The 22,979-nt window shown below is 43.3% G+C and overlaps 1 protein-coding gene across 8 annotated transcripts in view; it reads right to left on the bottom strand.

The window, feature by feature from the left end:
- The window catches only part of THRB (thyroid hormone receptor beta), a 393,899-nt gene that overhangs the window by 47,030 nt on the left and 323,890 nt on the right, over positions 1-22,979 (bottom strand). The gene's annotated exons all lie outside the window — the stretch shown is intronic.

Here is a 22,979-nt window from a genome sequence, read left to right as displayed (position 1 = left end):
ACAACCATCATTTTATTCCCATTCAATTCTGCTTTTGAGATGATCTTCGAGCTTAATTGTGATTTAAGTGGTATTTACGCACTCGACATTTAAAGATAGTGATCCAAAAGGGAAAAGCATTTTCTAGGAGAATCACCATATAAGACACGAACAAATACCAACTTAGAGCTTAAAAGCTTGCTAAGATGGCCAGTGGTGTTTTCTCCATGTAGATGATGGTGAGCATGTATGTTCTAGATCATGATTCAGGAAGGGTGGGCACTGCTTTCTTTTCTTTCTTTCTTTCTTTTTTAATTAAGGAATTTATATATATATATATATATATATATATATATATATATTTATTTATTTATTTATTTGACTGTGCCGGGTCTTAGTTGTAGCACGGGGGATCTAGCTCCCTGTGCACAGATCGAACCTGGGCCCCCTGAATTGGAAGCGCGGAGTCTTAACCGCTGGACCACCAGGGAAGTCCCGGAAGCTGCTTTCTTTGAAGCCGGAGGTTCTTTCTCTTTCTTCTGGAGACTTAGTTGGCAGGGTTGGCCTAGGGAGGTAACATGTACGTTTGGGTTCCTGTGAAATACCTCTTGGTATTTCCTTCCTAAGGGACCACAGACAAGGTGATGTTGTAATATTCAAGAGTGATACCTCTGCTTTGGACGCAAAGCTCCAGTCAATTGCAACATACAATTCTGGGCAGGCGCATATGACCGGAGAAAGGAGGGCATCACAGCCATTCAACAAACATCTATAGGGCATCTGTTCAGTGCAAAGCAGGGAGGTGGTGGGAGCAGAGGTGGCGATTCAGAAGGTCAGTCACGGTCCCTGCCACCAAGCAGCTTAATAGCAGGTGTTTTCAACACACAGAGTCAAGTGGACCATTGTCGTGAGTCTGTCAGTGCTGATGATTTTATAAAGGAGCCATGGATTCAAGGGAAGAAGGTTAAGAATTAGAGAACAAGCAACAGATGAGACAAGATGAGGGACTAAACCCAGGCAGACCCCTGGGTGGGTGTTTAGTCATAAGACTCCTCGAAAAACTGCAACTGAACTATAAAACAAGGAAAGGAATGGTCTCCACATTGGTACATTTGAACCCTGAGGACGAACTGCAGCATCCTAGAAGGCATAAAATTTACCATAAGGAAAGAAGAACACAGCTAACACTTTAACAGTGTTTTTACTCTCTGGTTACTCTTAAAACAAATAAAAGATTTATTCGCAAGTGTTTTTAAGAACACATACACATAACATTACAATTAACATTTTCTCCCTACTGAACATGTCAAAACATTTCACTGGAAGCAATGACTATTTTCTGAAAACCCCAGGAAAAAGGATCCAGGCCTTATGTTTTTTGTCTGATCTCATTTATTTATCTCAAATTTCCCAAAACTAATCTGAAAATTAACCTTTCGATAAAGCAGTTTTCTTTCCTGGCAAACACATATGTTCCAAGGCCTCTTTTTTCTGGTTAGATGCTGCGTGTCACCTCCATCCAATTTTGCAGTTTTGCCCAGTGAATTTCCTGGCTCCCTTTCTGTTTCACTGCAGGCACAAATCCAAGCCATTTTTTGCTTTCCACCAGTAACAGTACCAACTCAAGCCAGAATCTCAAATTTCATTACAAAGGAACACTTCAAAACAATTTTCCGAAATTGCTTGAAAAATCGGAGCTTTCTCCTGTCCCAGAACTGGATCTACATACTGCAGCGAAGAAAGACAGAACAACTCCTGCAAAACTCTTTTTTCCTCTCTCAGTTTTCACTAAACATTTGGAAGACCCCTGAGAGTCAAGAGAATTTTGATTGAATTCAAACAATCCTGAATTCTCCCAGAAATCTTTGAATAGGAAAAAAGTTTCAAAACACGTTTAAGAGAACCCACTTCCTCACTCACTTTTATCTTTTGGAAAAAACAGAACCAAACTTTCTGAAATGCACTCTTCTTGTACCAAGTGGGGTTACTCTTAAGAGTAAACGTGTGAGACTCTGATGATTGTTAGCTGGAAATGAAGTTCAAGTTGAAATACGGCCCCTCACACCCTGACGGAGGCAATCCCAGTGCGGCCACTCACGAATGATCTGGCCTGCTTCTTTGTGAAACCAATAAAGCAATTTAAACACATCATATGTCACAAACGAGGTGAGTTTCAGTAAGACTGTTTTCTTATATCTCTGGCTGATGACCCTAATTTAGTTACTGAGAGAGAAGCTAACGAGTTATTTGACCCACAGAGCATCAAACTAACTGAAATAAACTCAGGAGGGCTTTCACAATTCTCATTAGAAGTGCTTCAGTTGGACTTCCCTGGCGGCGCAGTGGTTAAGAATCTGCCTGCCAATGCATGGGACACGGGTTCGAGCCCTGGTCCCGGAAGATGCCACGTGCCACAGAGTAACTAAGCCTGTGTGCCACAACTACTGAACCTGAGCTCTAGAGCCCACGAGCCACAACTACTGAGCCCATGTGCCACCACTACTGAAGCCCACATGCCTAGAGCCCGTGCTCCGCAACAAGAGAAGCCACCACAATAAGAAGCCTGCGCACCATAACGAAGAGTAGCCCCCAGCTCGCCTGCGTGCAGCAACGAAGACCCAATGCAGCCAAAAATAGAAATAAATAAAATAAAATAAATTAAAAAAAAGAAAGAAGTGCTTCCATCAATAATAATTTATTATCTAAATACACCTTTGTCCTTGGTGGGAAGGAAATAACCTAAAAAGATAAGACTAACGATCTTGCTGGGGAAATTGGTAGATAAACAACAAACCCTCAAAGTCTCTGAAGGAGGAGAATTGTTTCTCTCTTTTCTTCTATTTTCAACTGTGTTGATTCTCAAATACGGCTGAACACTGGAATCACCCACAAACTTTAAAAACACCAGAAATTCTGATTTAATCGATATGGGGGTGGAACCTGAGTGTGAAGACTTTTTCAAGTTCCCCAGGTTATTTCACAGGCAGTGAACTTGGAGAACTACTGTTCTGCTGGGCGTCCACGCCCAGCCCCTCACCAGATACCAGGGTGTCCTGAGACACTCCTTTTTCTTCCGTTGCAGCTTCACTGCCTATTTCCTTTTGTTTTTCAAAGTTTACCTTCCATATATCAATATGGCCTCACTGCCCTTGAGTCATCTGGTCAATTAGAGGAAATGGGTCAAGGAGAACCACCAGGACGAACTAAATCCAAGGAATTGTGATGACCATGACATGGGAACACAGGAAGATTCTGCCTTGGGAGCTGGGGATGGCTTTGCAGAAGGGTGACCTGTGAGCTGGCATTTGGAGAGTACGTAGGACTTCAGCAGTGGAGGGAAAGACACGAGAGACTTCTAGCGTCTACTCTAGTGATTGTTCTTCCTCTGCTTTAGTAGTAGAACCTCTAAATGTTATTCAGGCACATGGCCCTTGTTTCTCGGTCTCCCTTGCACCTGGGGGTGTCTGTGTGACTAACTTCTGGCCAATGAGATGTAATAGAAGAAATATTGTAAGGCAGATTCCAGGAAACTTAAAAAGACAATTTAAATTGACAACTGGTGCATGCCTTTTGCTTCTTTTCCTTTGTTACTTCTTCCTGCTACCTGCAATGTATATGGGATGGCTGGAGCCCCAGCCACCATTTTGGTCCACGAGGATGAGAGTCATACTCTAGAGCTGGCAGAAGAATGAGTTGGAAGGAGGTTAGGGTGCTGAGGTCCACAGGATTGTCACACTAGCCTAAACTGCTAACCTCTTGGTTTTTGTTTTTGTTTTTTTTTCCTCAAGAAGGAGAAATCAACTTTTTATTTAGCTCATAGTTTTTTCATTTGTAAGACAGAAATAACAGTGCCCACCTCATTGGTTATTGTAAAGATTAAGTGAGTTAAATATAAGCAAAGCACTTAGAACAGTGACTGGTGTAGTAAGTGATGTAATTATGTATACATAGTATATTTAGCTCTGTCTTGGAATATATTCTCTTCTCAGTCTACATTTTCACTAGGTCAGGAGTCAGTAAGCTTTGGTCTGCAGGCCAAGTATGGCCCTGTACCTGTTTTGTAAATAAAGTTTTATTGGAACCCAGCCATGCTCATTTGTTTACATCTTGTCTGGTTCTAAATCTACTACGTGCTACAATGGCAGAGTGGAGTCCTTGTGACCAAGACCATGTGGCCTGCTGAAAATATTTAGTATGTGGCACTTTACAGAGAAAGTTTGCCGTCTCTGCTCTAAGTGATCTCATCCTGTCTCGTAAGTTTATTTTTAAAAAGTTTATTTATTTTAAAATTTTTATTGAAGTATAGTTGATTGACAATGCTGTGTTAGTTGCAGGTGTACAACAAAGTGATTCAGTTATACATGCAGATGTATCCTTTTCCAGATTCTTTTCCCTTATAGGTTATTACAAAATACTGAATATAGTTCCCTGTGCTATACTGTAGATTCTTCTTGATTATGTATTTTATATACAGTAGTGTGTTATATGTTAACCCCAAACTCCTAATTTATCCCTCCCCACCCTTTGGTAGCCGTAGGTTTGTTTTCTATGTCTGTGAGTCTGTTTTCTTGTCCTTTTTGAATAATAGTTAAATGCGGAAGACAGTCCCAACGTGTATCTCTAGCCCAAATGTCTTCTCTAAAATCTTTTGTCCTGAATCATGTCCTGCTGTCCACTGACACTCATCTTTGCAACAAGTGGACATCTCCAACTCCATGCTTTCTAACACCAGTTCCTCCTGCGGTTCTCCCATCTCAGGACCACCACCACCTGGGGGCTTTAGCCAAAAACCTTGGAGCCCTCCTGGACCCTCACTTTCCCTTCCTACCTACAGCCAATCCATTAGCAAGCTCATCGGTTCTTCCTCCAAAATATATTTTTAATCCAACCACTTCCCTGTCCCAACTGCCATCGCCCTAGACCAAGCTGTCACCACCTCTTCACTGGACTCCCCAGACAGCCTCCTAATGGGACTTGCCCCGTGGTAATTCTTTCTTTTTTTTTTTTTTTTTTGTGGTACGCGGGCCTCTCACTGTTGTGGCCTCTTCCGCTGCGGAGCACAGGCTCTGGACACGCAGGCTCAGTGGCCACGGCTCACGGGCCCAGCCGCTCCGCGGCATGTGGGATCTTCCCGGACCGGGGCACGAACCCGTGTCCCCTGCATCGGCAGGCGGACTCTCAACCACTGCGCCACAAGGGAAGCCCGGTAATTCTTTCTTGATACAGCAACCAGTTGTGTTTGAAAAACAGCACACCCGATCATGTCGCTTCCCTGCTTAAAATCTTCAGTGGCTTTTCACTGCATTTAGAATAAAATTCCAACTCTTCACCAAAAGGTGTCCCTTCTCCACCTGCCGTCAACCCCTTCCCCGCCCCGGCTTCCTCTCATACACTTGACTTCAGCCCAAACGTTGTGCCTGCCGCTCCTTGAGCAGCCCTGCTCTTGCGTGACTCAGGGGCACTCACTGCACGTGCTCTTCTGTCTGAAATGCCTCCCCGTTCGGCTCTCTCCAGGTCAGGGCCCTTCTCGTCCTTCAGGATTTAGCTTCCATATCACTTTCTCTGCGTTTCAGGGGCCTCTTGACTCCATCACAGGCAGAAGGCCCCTGCCACTCATCACCTATGTGACAGCAGTTGTTCAACCTCTCAGAAAAAAGGTGGAGGACCCTCAGCGCACCCAAAGCTCTGTGCATTTTTAAAAAAACAAGATACAAGTTGACATGTTGCAATAAATGGACTCTCTTAGACTTGGAAATTTCCAGTGAGACATCTGTCTGTCTCGCGTTGAGCCAGTTTGCTCTGTTATGTTTTGCCGCTAGAGACAGACGTGTTTATGAAACCTACCTTCATGGAGGTTTGGAATTAGGAATGGGTGTCATCACTGCCAAACATCTCTGCTCCAAGAGAGGTTGTAAAACGGGTAGAAACATCCCCTGCCCGCTGAAGGAGCCACTCAGATTGAGGAAAGATCCCTTTGTAGATATAAGGGGGGGAGCGTCTAGGTCTCACCATTTGAGTGCTGAAAGCGTAGCTAAATGTTAGGGGACATATTAGCGGGGGGAAACGAAAGGGGTGCGGAATAACTTGTTGAGTGTGCACTGTTCGTCTTTTGGTGTGTGGAATCTTCTGACTTGTCCCTCTTTTTTTTTTAAACAAATAAATTATTGTTTTTTTCATTAATTAAAAAAAATGTTCTACGTTTTTATTTATTTATTTTTCCTTTTATTTTGTTTCGGCCTCATCCCTCAGCTGGTGGGATCTTAGTTCCCCGACCAGGGATCGAACCCAGGCCCCAGCAGTGAAAGCACCGAGTCCCAACTGCTGGACCACCAGGGAGTTCCCTGACTTGTTTCTCTTTAAAAAAGATTCCAAATTAGTTCAACTCCGGAGATGAGAGCAGGGCAAGCTCTGGGCACTTTGGGACCACTCTATCTTCAAATGCCCCCCGCCCCTCCCCAAGACAGCTGGGAAATGATGGAGGCTTACACAGAGGATTATACAGGATCCTAGGAAACTGCAACTAGAACTTCTGAGCTTTGTATTTCCATGTGTATTTTATTTGACTTTTGAGGAAACGAAGTCCCAGAAGGAGAAAGTGACTTGTCACACAGTAGGCAGTAGTTATTGGGACCAGAACCCACTGCTGCTTTGCATGTATCAGGCCTCCTACACCAGCTGGGGCCTTTAGTTTCCCAACCGACTCTAGTGCTTTAGGCTTAAAAGAACTGCCTTGGAGGGAGGGAAGGAATTAGGGGGATTTGACCCAGGCCTGGGCATTGACTCTCCCTCCTCAGAACTTCTACTCCATTATATAAGACCTTGAGTCGATAGGATCATGTCAAACTAACCATTTTGGAACTTTTTCCTTCCTCGGTTCTAGACGTGTTCATTGGTGTGAATCACTCTCCCCTTGGTTACTGTACTTCTGTGATCCTTATTAAATGAAAACTGTGGCTGCTGGATTAACGTGCAGATGGTGTTCCCAAAGTGGTCCAAAATATCAGTTCCAAGAGATGCCTTGAAGAAAAAGCAGTTCAAAGAGGTTCTGTGGTCAAGTGAGTTTGGGAAATCGTATATCCTTCTCTTGGAGATTCACCAAAGAAAATGGTTGAACTTTGTTATGACTCTGTATAACTCAGCATTTCCTGAACACACCCTATACTAGAACCCTGTGTATCGTGTAATGCTAGTTACCAGTGTCCCTTGAAATATACTCTGAGAAACACCGAAGTCTGTTCTGTTGAAGACAAGCAGGAGATAGCGTTGTTAGTATGGGTGTGTCACCTGGAAGAATGGCGTTTTTGCTCAGATTACAGACCAAAGACAGAGAGGAGGAGCCTGGGAAACCGCCAAGGGCGAGTGTCTTTTTCTTTCGTTTCTACCGAAGAAGAAAACTACTGGCCAGACGAAGCTGGACGGACCCGTGAAGTGCAAATCCTCAGGGGCCACGACAAGCCTTTGGGCTTTGGGATGGAGTCTGCTTTGGCATTTGAGGAAGAGAACTCAAAGCCCTTCTCTTTTAAAACTTCTTGCGCTCTGAATTCCTTTCTAATTTTTCTCCTTTAATAATTAATCAAAGCTTTTCCATAGTTCTAACCTGGGGGGGGCCTCTACTGAAGGATCCTAAGGAGAGGGGGGGCTCTTGGGCACACTCCGTCACCAAGCAGAATTTGCTTTTACAAAAATGTGCTTGAAAAAGTGGCAACGTGGTTTCGTAGCACAAAGGGAATGGATTCTGACCTGGTGCAGTGGAAAAGAGACGGCTCCGATGAGAACACTGATGGGGGAACCAGACACCCTTGGGGCGCAAGCTGACGGAAACAGCCCCGGGTGACTGAACTGGGAGATTCCCAAGGAGATAGAGGCTCTCATTAAGGCAGTCCTGGTGGCTTTCTTGACTTGGACACTCTTTCCACGTCTAAGGTTTGGTGGTTGTGTGTTTTGTTTCATGCAGATGGAATGGTTGCCCAACACATTTGTGCCAAAGACACCACCTGCCCAGTTACAGCAGCTTTTTACTAGATGAAACAGGCCAATCTATAAGGATGAATGAGTTAAAGAAAACAGTCCTTTGAAGTTCCACAAAGAAGAAAAAATAGACTCCAAAATCCTTAGGTCAGTGGTTCTTAAAATACGGTTCCTGAAGCAGCAGCATTTGCCATCTCCTGGAACTTCGTAGAAATGCAAATTCTCCAGCTCCACCCCAGACCCACTGAACACAGGCACTGGGGGTGAGGCCAGGAGTGCGTGTGCAGACAAGCCCTCCTGGGGATTCTGATCCACGCTCAAGTCTGAAAACCACTGCCCTCCAGGAAGGCTCCAGTGGTCCATAAGCTTGTTCTCTGCCCACATCCCCAGGCTCACTGGCTGTCCCCTGGAGCCCTGGATTCTCAGAGCTCCTTTCTTCAGCTTCTGTTTCCTGATGCCCCGGCAGGTGTATTGGCTTTGTCCTTGATCTGAAACCTTTTAGGCCTAATTAACCCAGGAGAAATCGGGTGCTCTGTATGGCCAGCCTAGCTCCACTTTCCCGGCCTCTACTTTGGGTTTTGGTGACCAATCACTACGGACATAACAGCACGTAGCACACTTTATCATTGCCACTTGGGACTCTTGCAAGGAGCATGACTTCCGAGATCTCCAGGTTTCTGTGTAACCAAAAGTGAGGGTCCGGCTGCTCGCTGCTCAAAAGCCAATGAAGAGGCAAGGTTCATGGAAAGGAAAGTTTGCTTTATTTTGGAGGCCGGCAACCCGGGCAGGTGCGCGGATTCCTGTCCAAAGGCCAACTCCCCTCCCCACCACTGACAGTCAGTGGGCAAGAGCTTTTATAGACAGAAGGAGGGGGCTACATGCAGAAACAGCACAGGCAGCTCTGACGGTCATCTTGAAATTGGTCATGGGGTGGTCTGATCAGTGTCATCTTGATTGTTTTAAGTACAGTTAGTCTTTAGTTCCAGGGTCGGTTGGTTCCCATTTCCTTGAGGCCAGCTCTCAGAATTGTGGCAGCTTATGTCATGCCTACAGCCTGGTCATCATGTCGTTAACGTCTTCCACCTGGTGGGGGTTTTAGTATCTACAAGACAGCTCACAGGAGAGGGCTCAGAACATTACCTATAGCCCTTGAGGAGGTACTAGAGATCCTTGACTTTGCTTAATGACTAAACTATTATTATTTGGTCTCCTCTGACTGTCTTCCTTTGCTTCTGTGTTTTCTCACTTGTTTGAGTAAACTTATTCTTTGGTTAAATTGTTTCCAGAGACAAAAGGCGGGCTGAGGACATGGGGAGGAGGGCCATAGCGTCCTGCTCCGTTTCATCTGGACTCAGTAGTATCGTACCTGCTTTCACTTATCCCCATGGCCACACCTGCTGACGGTGTTCCAGAAACTTCTACATCATACGCCTCCTCCACCTCTGGTCAATTCTTTCCAGTCTTCTTCAAGACATTGCTCCTCTGTCTGCCTTTAAAATCGGCTTTCCCTTTGGTTTATCCCGAACCTTCTAACCATGCGGTTCTCACCAGGTGACCTCATCAAGGTCCACATCTCTGACTACTGCCCCGTGCACTGGTGGTGCTTCATTGTGGACCCCAGGCCTGCGTGTCCAGCCACCTGCCCTCTCCCCAGATGCCTCCACGGTACCCCACGCACCGGGACTGAACTTCTCTAAGAGTCTTATTTAATCCTTATGATGGTTCTTCAGGGCAGCCATGGCTATCCACGTTTTTTTTTTTAATAGATTAAAAAAACCCATCTATTTGTCCAAAGTGGCACAGCTGGTTATTTGAAGAGGCGGGATTCAAACCCAGATCTGTTCTAGTAGAAACTGCCCGCTTATACGTTTCCTTGCAGCTTATTCATCTCTCTCTGAGATAATATTAAATTATTATCTGTGATCCCCAACATCTGGTCACAAAGGTCGGACGAGTCCAGGCTGCCACTGTCTTCAAGAAACTCCCCACCACTTCTCTTTAAGAGAAAAGTTGGGGCTTCCCTGGTGGTGCAGTGGTTGAGAGTCTGCCTGCTAATGCAGGAGACACGGGTTCGAGCCCTGGTCTGGGAGGATCCCACATGCCGCGGAGCGGCTGGGCCTGTGAGCCACAACTGCTGAGCCTGCGCGTCTGGAGCCTGTGCTCTGCAACAAGAGAGGCCGCGATAGTGAGAGGCCCGCGCACCGCGATGAAGAGTGGCCCCCGCTTGCCACAACTGGAGAAGGCCCTCGCGCAGAAACGAAGACACAACACAGCAAAAATAAATTAAATAAAAAAAAAGAGAAAAGTCGGCGAACGCAACAGGTTTCTATGTCTTTAATGTTACTCTGACCTTCCAATTCAATCCCAGGGGGATTGGGGATTGGCTGTCCAGGAGAATCGAAAACATGTCACCTCTTCCCTCTCCCACCCTCATCCTGGCTTGAAATCACACTCACTTTTCAGGAAAAAGTTTAAAGCCTTAGAGGTCCTTCATAACATGGCCCTGGACTGCTTTTTATTCCTCTCTCTTGCTGTTCACTCAGACAACCTGAACTCTGGCATTTCTAGTTTGGCTGAATAGCACCTCTCCCGATGCCTTGGTCACACCCTGTGCCCTTCCCCTACCTTATCTCTATTCCATACAGTGATCCAAGCCTGTGAAATGCCTTGCATGGAGGTGCTATCATTTAAGCCTCAGGACACTTTTGTAGGTACATATCATCGTTCCTATTTTAGAGATGAGGAAACCAAGACCTGGAGAGGTTAGGTACTTGCCCAAGGTCATAGGGCTGATCAGGGGTGATTTCAATGCAGGTTTCCTGGGCTGCAAACCCCATGTTCATTTCCAAAATACTGTGCCTGCACTAAGAATAGTTCCTTTCCACGCACTACAGCCGAAGTAATTATTTCCATTTATGTTTCTACCTTTGTTCTTTTAAAGTCAATGCGTAAATTACAGATAAAAGGATAGTGCCTTATCTCCTGGATATTTAAGTTAATTTAGGGGTTTACAGTAAGCATATAATAATTGCTTAACACAGGAACAAATGGATGGGAGTGGACAATGGCTGAATGACCTAAAAATTATAATCCTGCAGATGGTGAGTTACGATGCATTTTCTCCATGCAAACAGGATGACATGTTGGAATACGGTATGTGGATATAAAATACGCCTCTTGTTTCCTGCCTCTATGCCGTCAGTAGTTTACATTGCTACATTACTGTAGGACTACAATAACCCGGCAGGCAGTGATTCTTCACAGCTTGTTAACTGTCCTCCTTTAGGGGCCTAGAAACTTAACCATGCCAGACAAGGGCATTTATATGCTCAAAATATTTCTTGTCGGATGCTTAGTTCATGAAATTCTCTCTCGCATATTGGAAAATAATGTATCATCTGATTTTAGCCTGAAGTCAAGATTTGTTCCATTTAAGTTTTCGAGTCATGCGTTGTAGTGCTCAAAATTCCCAGACATTTGTGCAATGTCAAACCCTCTCTTCCACAGCATTTCCAATGGATGGAAGAGTGATGATGAATGATGGACATTCCAGCACAATGTCTGGCATCTAAGAGTTCCCAGCATGAAGATCAAGGGTTTTATTCTGACTGCTGTTTCCTAAGACCAAAGACAAATCATAAAGTCTCCTTGTGCTTTGAAGGAATGAGATAATATTCGAAAGGAGATCGGCATCCAGACCAAAGGACAAATGCATGTACACAAAAGTGAATACAGAATGGCACTCTTAAGGCTGGAGATTGAAAAGAAAAAGGAAGGCTTGTAAACTATATTTTAGGCCGTGGTTATCAGCATTGAATTCTTCTCTTTTCTAAGCCAGCAGTGGAATCTCTGCTCTTTTTCATGAATGAGCATCGGATTCAAAAGCAAATCTTTCCTGACTGTAGTCTGACGAAGCTTGGGCATCATAATCTAGAAAACATACCATAAAATTTCCGTTTGGGTATAACTTCAATTAGAGCCCTGGCTAAATAATGGTGATAACATCTACTGCGTGCTGTCTTCATAACCGAACAACCAGACTGGTGGGGGAGGTATTTCCATTCGTTTGACAGAGTGGAAAACTGAGGAGATGGTTTTCTCACTATGATGTAGTTACTAAGGGAAGATGTTAGTATTGAAATTTCAGCTCTGGAATTGCTATTCTAGAACTTGTTTGTCTCACTTCCTCACACTGCTTTTCTAAGTAGAGAATCATTTTATGTTTTGAAAGTTCTGGGCAACTAAGTATGTGTTTCAACACAAATTCTAAAATCACTGTGATGATTTAGCTGTTTTTCCAGAGATGTGCCTAATTTAATGCTACTTCATAAATTTATATTAATATGTTTGTTTCCCTCTATCCTGAGAAGAGAAAAATGTCCTTTAACATTTTATGAATATCATTGTTGCTTTGCATGAATATCACATAGCCACTTATTTTATGTATGCTTCAATTTAATCACCCACAGTGCGTAGATTCATTTCCCCTTAATTTAATGTATTAAGATGATTATTTCATTGTAATTCACACGGATGGACTTGGTTTGAAAAGTTGAATGCTTGTTTGAATGGAATGGTTTTGACATTTAACAGCTATAGTATACTTTCTTTATTCTAGAGTAACATATCAGAGATTAATTTTATAACAAATTTCCCTAATAATAGGAATAATGAGTGAATGATTGAATCATTTGCATTTACTTTGCTTTTTCACCTTGAAGAACAACTCATGCAAAATCTAGATGCTGCCACAATGGATGCCAACTTCAAAAGGGTGTATTCTTTGTTCACTAAAGGCTCCAGTTCTTCACTTATACTTGGAAGTATTATGAAGAATGATTAAAGGTAAAAAGTTCAGATAAAGTACTGATACATGCAACAGTATTTTGCATGAACCTCAAAAACAGTATGTTAACTGAAAGGTGTCAGTCTTATTGTATGATTCCACTTTTGTGCAGTGTCCAGTAAAGGCAAACCCGTACGGACAGAAGGTAGGTGAGCGGTTGCCAGGGGCTGGGTCCAGGAATGAAGAGTAGCTATACATCAGCTCAAAGTTTCTCTGAGGGTGATGGGAACGTTCTAAAATAAGGTTGTGGTCATGGTTGCACAATTCCGTAAATAGACTAACAATTATGGAACTGTACACTTAAAATAGGAATTTTATGATACACAAAATATATCTCAACAAAGCTTTGACAAACTAGATGTGAGATTATAAATAAATAACTCGAGGTAATTAAAATTTTTGTCAACAGACATAAAATTAGTAAGTTCACATCATTTATATACCAATACTATTTATATAACATACTGTGTACGTTATTTTCCTACACTTAATGGAGGATACACCCCAGGAGGAAGACATGATTTTCCTCTGAAGTTTGCAACCCAACTAAACGAACATATCAATAAGCAGAAGACAGTATCTGACCACCAGTGTTAGGTGAACAGGGAAGAAAACGGAATTCTTATTTCCAAAACAATGTAGGTTAGATTCTTTTTTTTCTCTAAGATAAATGCCAGCCAATAGAATTTTCATCATTGCTTGGCCATAAACAGGGTTGTGCTCATTTCAGGTCTCAACTCAAAGCTCTTCCAACATTTCTATTTGGAAATCCCATGCAGGAAGCAGGGTGTCTCATCAAACTTCTTATTCTCAGCACACAGTACAGTACTAGGCACAGAGAACACACTAAAAACATTTCTGATGTAAATCAAGATAAAATCAGAGTCACTGGAGGATCAAACAGGCATGTTTAAAGCCACAATATGATACGGCAGAGCACAGGAAGTACTTTAATTAAATTTCATGACAGCATGAGAAAGAAATGATTCATTGTGAGTGGAGAATCCCAGAGGAAGTGATATTTGAACTGGGCCTTGAAGGATGAGGGGTATAAAGGAGGATTTGTAAACGTTTTCAAAAATAGGATCTACTTCATGCTGGCACCCTGAGACCCAGCTCTAGAACTGGTCTAGACAGAACTGGTCTAGACAGAACTGGTCTAGAACTGGTCTAGACAGAACTAGAAATTCTTCATTCTATTTCAAATGTCAAAATAGTCTAGAAAGATACACTACAGGTATCAAGATTAACCTAAAATATACCCCAATCTTAGTGGTTTTGTAATTTACTATGGTTTGAATCGTGGAAAGGAAAGAAAGTCCAGTTAAACGTGAGAAGAGACCAAAGAGGCAGCCATCTATTTGCTATCCTCAGAAAAGCCTTCAGACGGCAGAGAATCTGCTTTCTGTCCCAGTACGAAGAGAGGTGACCCCCAGGTAAGCATCATCCTGTCATTCCAACCTTGAGAAGGTCACTGGTTAGAAAGAAACAAATAACTTTTATTCTGGAGACGTTCACCCTTAGAACACTGAAGGACTCAGGCATAGGGAACAGACTGGTGGCTGCCAAGGGGGAGGGGGGTGGGGGAGGGTGGGATTGGGAGGCTGGGATTAGCAGATGCAAACTATTATATACAGGATGGATACACACCAAGGTCCTATCGTATAGCGCAGGGAACGATATTCAATATCCTGTAATAAACCATAATGGAAAAGAAAAAGGGAAGAATAAACACAAGAGGACTCACACAAAGATGTAGGTGGTTTGGAAGACTGGAAACTATTTCTGAATCACATACTTCAAGTTAAATTTTTATAGGAACAAACATCGGGTGATACAGCAATTTTTACTTTTTGTATTTTTGCCCAACACGCACAATCTGATTCTAATCATGAGGAAACACCAGTCAAACGGAGGGACATTCTAGAAAATAATCAGCCTGCATTCTTCACAAATGTCAAGTGCTATGAAAGACAAAGAAAGGTTTGGAACAGATCAAAGCAGACCTAGGCAGACAGAAACTAAGTGAAAGGCGCACTCCTGGCCTGGTCCTGGCCCGGAAAACAAGCTGGTTTAAGGAACAGCGGTGGCAAAGCCCTGTCGGGAATGAAGTCAGGATCTAGTCCTCTCAGTCCTGCTCTCAGCCTTGACCTCTCCTCTGTGGGGAGAGAGGGGTGAGGAGTGATAGTTTGTGAAATTTAAATAAAGTCCGTAGGTTAGATGATAGTACACATCCATGTTAAATTACCCGATTTTGATCATTGTACCACGGTTTTCTAAGAGAATTTCTTTGCTTTCAGGGGACACACTGAAGTATTTAAAGGGGCATGATGTCTGCAACTTAAGTCTTAAATGGTTCTGAAAAATGATAATATGTATATAGGCAGACAAACACATAGTATTCACACACACAGAATGATAAAACAGATGTGGTAACATGTTAACAGTTGGTGAATCGGGGTGAAGGGTATATGGGAGTTCTCTGTACCACTTCCACTTTTTGGTAAAGCTGAGATTAAAATCAAATAAAAAGGAATTTATAGATTTGCCTTAGCAGATCTTCCAGGAAAACGCACAACTCATTCAAACTTGAAGACATGATGGTCTCCTGCCACCAATTTTCTTTTTCCAATTCAACGCTTAAAAACAGAAACCAGGCCTTGGAGCAACTAAGCCCGTGCGCCACAACTACTGAGTCTGCCCCCTAGAGCCCGCGAGCCACAACTACTGAGCCCGTGTGCCACAACTACTGAAGCCCGCGTGCCTAGAGCCACAACAAGAGGAGCCACCACAATGAGAGGCCCATGCACCACAACGAAGAGTAGCCCCCGCTCGCCGTAACTAGAGAGAGCCTGCGCAGAGCAACAAACACCCAATGCAACCAAAAATGAATAGATTAATTAATTAAAAAAAAAGAAAAACAAGACTTCCCTGGTGGTGCAGTGATTAAGAATCCGCCTGCCAATGCAGGAGATATGGGTTCCATCCCTGGTCCAGGAAGATCCCACATGCCGCGGACCAACTAAGCCCGTGAGCCACAACTACTGAGCCCGCGTGCCTAGATCCTGGGCTCTGCAACAAGAGAAGCCCCCGCTTGTGGCAACTAAAGCCCGCGTGCAGCAACGAAGACCCAACGCAGCCCAAAATAAATAAAATAAAAAAACAAAAACCAGAAGCCAACCCCAAAACTAAGCAGATCTGGTGGTGATCATTTTGAGACGTATAGAAATATTGAATCACTAAGCTGTACACCAGGAACTGACATAGTGTTGTAGGTCAACTATACTTCAAAAACAAACCAAAAAACTCATAGAAAAACAGATCAGATTTTCTGTTACCAGATGCTGGGTGGTGGGGGGGGGGAAGGGGGAGGGGGAATTGGATGAAGGTGGTCAAAAGGTATAAACTTCCAGTTATAAGATACATAAGCACTAGGGACGTCATGTACAACATGGTAAATATAATTAACACTGTTGTACGTTATGGAGAGCAAATCCTAAGAGTTCTCATCACGAAGAAAAATATTTTTTCTATTTCTTTAATTTTCTCTCTGTAAGGGATGATGGATGTTCATTAAACTTACTGTGGTCATCCTTTCACAATGTATGTAAGTCAAAATGTTATGCCTTAAACTTATACAGTGCTGTATGTCAATTATATCTCGATAAAACTGGAAGAACAAAAATTGAAAAGTAAGCCAATTTGCAATAAAACAAGAAGCCAAGCTCAATAGCCTTTGATTCATCTGAGAAAAGTGTGTCAGATTGATTAGTGTTATTTTCTTACTTTTTAGTGGTGAGCACCACTATTCTTAATATTCTTCATTCTTAAAGGTTTATACTCTTTTTTTTTTCTTTTTTTTTTTTGTGGTATGCGGGCCTCTCACTGTTGTGGCCTCTCCTGTTGTGGAGCACAGGCTCCGGACGCGCAGGCTCAGTGGCCATGGCTCATGGGCCCGGCCGCTCCGCAGCATGTGGGATCTTCCCGGACCGGGGCACGAGCCCGTGTCCCCCGCATCGGCAGGCGGACTCTCAACCACTGCGCCACCAGGGAAGCCCTAAAGGCTTATATTCTTAATATTGCAAAATACTTTAAAACATCGTAAGAATAAGCATTTCTTTCCTTTATTTGTGGAAGAAATGAGACTCAAACATAGAATGATCACTTCAAAAGAAAGTTAAGAATGAGCATATCATGTGTAACCAGAAAGGGATAACAAGAAAGGAGTATCCCTAGGTCCAGCCATAAATATGAAATGAGATGAACCCATTTCAGATAACTGTTTCCTTGGCAACGCAGTCAATTGAAAGTCCTGCAAAAATTAACATGTATTTTTTTCCTCCCTTAAAGGGCAGGAGCTTCTTCTACTTACATAGTTTTGACCTTTAGTTTTATATCTTAGGCTTATTATAAGACGTTTTTTCCAGAGCTGGGCAAACAGAGCCAAATAAGTATCTTTTCATTAGTTCTGAGGCTTGGCTTACGATCATATGGCCTTTGTAGTAGCTGCATATCATGGGGCAACTGTGAGGAGGGTAGTTGGGGTAAAACCTGCCACTCGCTGAATATTGCCATCTGGACTAATAAACCATCGGCCCACATGCAATGTTGTCACTCACGCTGAGTGAGTTCACAGTAGAGCTAATTGAGTTAAGTAGTCATATTGGCAATAGAGTTCTGTATTTTATTTAATTTATTTTTTTGATGTGGATCACTTTTAAAGTCTTTATTGAATTGGTTACACTATTGCTTCTGTTTTATGTTTTGGTTTTTTGGTCTCGAGGCATGTGGGATCTTAGCTCACCCACCAGGGATCGAACCCCCATCCCCTGCATTGGGAGGCAAAGTCTTAACCACTGGACCACCAGGGAAGTCCCCAGTTCTATATTTTAAGAGGCAGTAAAGTTGAACGATGTCAAGTCTCTTGTATAAGCCAATACTGACAAATGCCCTGAGGATAGTGGTTCAACAGAGGCAATGGTTCTGTCTCAGCCGATGCCATGGAGGATGGCTCTGGACCACGGAGGATTCCCGACTCTCTTTCCCAAAGCCCTGCTGGTTCTGGATTTCTGGTATCTTTGCAGTGTGGGTAGAGGAACAATTCAAGTCAAAGAGGCTGGATTGGTCCAGAACCAAGACTAATCTCTAAAGACAGCTCATCCTGAGCATCACACAGGTGATAAGTGAAGGTGAAACGGTCCCCAGGAGACCTGCCTTGTCTGCGATGGTGCTACCAGAGGTTGCTCTTGGCATGGATTTTCTGCTTCTCTGGGGTTTTCAAAACCCAAAGCCTCTGCCCTGCAGAGGTAAGGATAGAGGGTAGAACTGGTCACCAACACCTTCGGGAAGAGAAGTTTATGATGGAACATGGGTACGTTTTCAGAAACTGAAGAGGGAAGAAGCCTAGACTTACTAAAGAACTGAGAATAACCTGAAGCCTCCTCTTTTCCTGGGGAAAGCTGGCCCAGGGTTCAGTAAGAACACTGAAAGAGGCAGTAGAAGACGACTGATTTTGTACTTTATGCTGGAGCTGGTGCTATGTTTTCATGATGATCATAGCTTAGGTTTTGGGGGCCAGTACTGATTTAATGTATTTTGCTCTATTTTTCCCACAGGGGGAAATATGGTTATTGTATTGGAGAAATACTTTATTTTATTTTTGCCATTATTTTGTATTTATTTGTTTACTTTTTTTTTTTTTTTTTTTGCTGTGCTGCTTGGCTTGTGGGATCTTAGTTCCCCAACCAGGGATTGAATCCAGGCCACAGCAATGAAAGCCCAGAATCCTAACCACTAGGCAAACAGGGAACTCCCTACTTTTTTTCATTTTAATTTTTTAAATATTTTATTGGAGTATAGTTGATTTACAACGTTGAGTTAGTTTCAGGTGTACAGCAAAGTGATTCAGTTATACATATACATATATTCATTCTTTTTCAGATTCTTTTCCCATTTACAGAATACTGAGCAGAGTTTCCTGTGCTCTACAGTAGGGCCTTGTTGGTTATCTATTTTATATATAGTAGTGTGTGTGTTAATACCAAACTCCCAATTTAACCCTCCCCACCACGTTTCCCCTTTGGTAACAAGTTTGTTTTTGAAATCTGTGAGTCTGTTTCTGTTTTGTAAATATGTTCGTTTATATCATTAAAAAAATAGATTCCACATATGAGTGATATCATATATTTGTCTGTCTGACTTAACTTCACTTAGTATGATCATCTCTAGGTCCATCCATGGTGCTGCAGATGGCATTATTTCATTCTTTCTTTATGACTGAGTAATATTCCATTGGATAGATGTACCACATCTTCTTTATCTATTCCTGTGTGGATGGACATTTAGGATGGAATGTAGGTTGATGTCCTTGGTTTCTCTGTGGCCAACTAATCTCTGATTACAGTATTTGTTGGAGAGAATTAGGGATCTGTCCATAGTTCAATAACTGGAAAGTGTCAGAGCCAAGAGGCAAACCATGATCTTCTATTCTAAACAGTCCCTAGGGGCCTACTACAGGCTGAGCGACGTCCCTAAGACTCAGTGCAGTAGGCCAGCTGTGTAACAGGCGGATTCTCAGAATGGTTTTTTTTTTCAGCTTTACTGAGGTATAATTGACAAATAAAATTGCAAGATATTTAAAACATACATTGTGATGATTTGCTGTATTTATCAAATCATATGTATATTTGTGTGTATGTGTGAACATCAGTCTTGGAATATCTTGATAGCCAGTGATCAGTATGCCATTCACACCTTTGTCTAAATGTGACTGGAACCTCTTTGTATTTTCATCCTGTGTTCCGGGCCAGCTCCTGGCCAGCAGTGAGGCGGTGACGTTTGTTTGCAGGGCGCCATGTCTGTGGTAAATACCACTCCTACTGCACAGTGCACAACCTGACAACCTGTACAGAGCTGCATGGGAGACCTGCTCTTTATTTTCTCTCTCTCACCCGTTTCCCTGTGATCCTCAGCCCTCTCATGGCCTCCTCCCTTTCCCACTCCTTCTCTTGCCTTTATTGGATCCTGTTGAGGAGGAAAGGAATCGGACTCAATTCTCCACTTGGAGATACTAGTGACTTGATAAGATATCCAGCCAGGAGGTTTGCATTTTGAAAGACCACAGAGAAAGGGCCATGATGGAATTACAGGCACTCAGGGCAACCCGTGCAGGAAGGGAAGGACTTTGAATTCCAGTGGTCACCTCTGATAATTTTGTATGGCTGACTCTCCCAATAGTTATCTTTCCAACTTCAGTGCAAGGTCAGTAAGTTAACCTCCCACGTTGTCCCAGATTTCGTCTGAAAACTACCTGTTGGGATTATCACAGGATTCGACTGTTGTGTCTCTTCCCCCTGCTTCCATTATATTCCTGGCTTTAAAAACTTCAATCCTGTTAGCATCAACTTAGTGGTTATTCTCACGTGGGTGTTCTATATCCCTAATATCCTATCTGCTTCTCATAATGTTTCTAAGCTTCATGATGAGAAGATAACTCTTACTTATTGAGCACTCATGGTGTTCTGTGAAATCACCTAAGCTTCTTTCTTTCCACAATTCGAGGAGAGAGGCGAGACCCCATTTTATAGATGAGGAAACAGCCTCAGGCAGGCTAAGTGACTTGCCCAAGGTTAAACGGCTGGTACGTGGCTGTGCGAGAATTTGACCTTAGACTGTAAAACTACGTATGTGCTGAGCCCCACTGCTCCGTCCTGGCTGATCTAACTGCCCCACATGTTCGCCTCGTGTAGACCAGCATCTTCTCCAAGGTTTTAGATTTCTTCCTTAGGGTTCCTGGAATTCTCTCGCCCTTTTGTGCTATAAAAGTATGAATGGTAAAGAGCTCTGATGTCTGAGCCAGGCTGCCTGGTGCAAATTTCATTTCAGCTCCTTCATACTTTTCTTGGTTTCTTGTTTAATTTTTTCAACTTTTTAAAGAGTCTGAAAAATACCTTGGTTGTTGCTATCGATTCTTTTCTCGGGTGTTTATGCCTCTCCTCTAGCTGTGTATGTGATGGTTTGTTCTGCTTTTCCTCATTTACGTTTATCTAGTTCGTCAATGCATTTCAAGGTCCGAAAGGCTAACAAAACCTGGAGAAAGAGGGCTCCAGCTTTCCTGTAACAGACGCTGCAAAATTGGCCTCGAAAAGCCCATGCTCTCCCACCGCTCCACGCTGCATCTCAATGAAAACTGCAGTTGGGTGGAGCAGAGCTTTGAATTTCAGAGGTTTGTCTTCCTTTGACATGGCTGTTCCCAGTTTCCCTCCCCTCCAGTCGAGCTGATGACTCTTCTTTCTTTCCTTTTCTTTGTTTTTCACATTATAATGTGTTTTGATTATCTCAAAGGGTGAGTGATATAGGTCCCCTTGCAAAAAGTCTAGGCAATCAATAAGAAACCCTTATACAATCATGTGAGCTTTAGTCTGCATTATATACCTTATTACACTTCAGAAAACACCAAGAGGTCCCAGGAGTTGTTTTGTCATCCTCACAACGTTGGTGAGTGGATTCTCCACAGATGAAGTGGCCTGGGCTTTCTTTTCTAGCCCTTCTCTTTCTGTCTGCCCTGGGCTACTGATGGGTGCGCTTCCCCGCCTTTGAAGTATCGCATCTCAGAGCTCTCTGGCACGTGCCAGAAGCTGGTGGAGAGCACCTACTCCCATGGTGATGACTGAGGCTCCCCGATGCCCTCGAGGTGTGTGAATCACACCGGTGCTCTCAGCTGGAACCACGCTTCCTGATGGATGGGGAGAAGGGACAGAGAGGAGAGTGGAAGTGGATGGAGCAGATGGTCTACTGGTGGGAGGGCTAAAGCTTTTTAATCCCCGACCTTCTAAAACACTCATTTACCTGAAGATGTCCTTGTATTTTACTTAAGGACAAAGAGAGCCATCACGTGTTTGAAAATGTGACTAACTTGAAGGATTATAGTGCACACCATAACTTGACTTCACGTCTCTCATTTTTAGAACACTCTGTTATTTTGGTAAGGGAGGATTATACATCATTTAAAAGGGTCATCATTGATTTGGTTCACTTTTTTCCTCCTTCTGAAGAGCTTGTGTTCATAGTCTGCCCCTTTGCGGACATAAGAAATTGCTTTAAAAAGTGCTTTAACGTGTCTACATCTTGGGGACTGGCTTAACAAATTATATCTATAAGCAAGGATAATCTACAGCCAATAAAAGTCAGGATTCAGGAGGATATTTAATGACGAGGGAACATGTTCATGATATACTGTTAAGCCTTAACAGCTGGTTAAAAATGGTATGCCTAGTATGATTCCAAGTTTGTAAGACACAGATATGCACAGAAAAACAGACTGAACTATAATAAAGATTTTAATATCCTTGGAGGATGGAATTACAAACGATCTCTAAAAGTCATTTTTGTTGAACTTTTGGGAAAATTTTACTTTTCGTACATGGGGGGCTTTTTACAGTGAGAGAAAGTAACTTCCTAGTAAAATTCTTTTGACTATGTTTTCTTGCCTTTCTGGGTATCTGAGATTCAATTCTCTTGATACTAAACACACAACGGACCTACAGAGAAAATTCAGTGAGCTCATCAGATTGCTATCTTTTTTTCCGATGCAACCCTGGAAATGGGTCATTCCCTGCCTTGTTTCTTCCACCAGGTTCCAGTGTTTCAGGAAAGTCCCTGATTGACATCAAGGGCAAACATCCAGGCTGGAGGTCTGACTGTCTGGGTTCAGCAGGGCTGACAAGATCCAGCTACAGGGGTGCGTGCATCTGTCCAGGACCCATCCTTGCGGGGCTGGTGGGACCTGTGGTTCCCAGAGAGAAGCTCGGGAGGGTGTGAGAGGGCTGAGGGGAGAAGCCTTGTAAGAACTTGGAGGAAGAGCTGGGCTCCAGCCAAACAGAGTGGGACTCTCAGAAGGGTTCAAGTCCCAGAGGGATGTTACTGGGCAGAGTGACTGAGCAGAACACCCGGGTGGCAATTAAAAGAAGCCAGGCCTAAAGGGAGGACCCATCAAGAATGGAGAGACTCAGGTGGCTCCCCAAGGTGCGCTCAAGGAAAGGAATTAAAATGCACATTCCCCGAGTGTCCACTAGGTGGCAGACACTTTCCTTTACTGGTACTAAGAGCTTGTCCATATTCTCAGGCACTTCCTGATGCTCAAGTCTTAAGAAATGCTCAGAGGGCTGGTTAAAATACAGATTCCTGG

The sequence above is a fragment of the Tursiops truncatus genome, chromosome 4, assembly GCF_011762595.2.
Source record: "Tursiops truncatus isolate mTurTru1 chromosome 4, mTurTru1.mat.Y, whole genome shotgun sequence".
Lineage (NCBI taxonomy): Eukaryota > Metazoa > Chordata > Mammalia > Artiodactyla > Delphinidae > Tursiops > Tursiops truncatus.
Note: the sequence above shows the minus strand (reverse complement) of the source record. Positions and strands in the feature narration are given on the sequence as shown.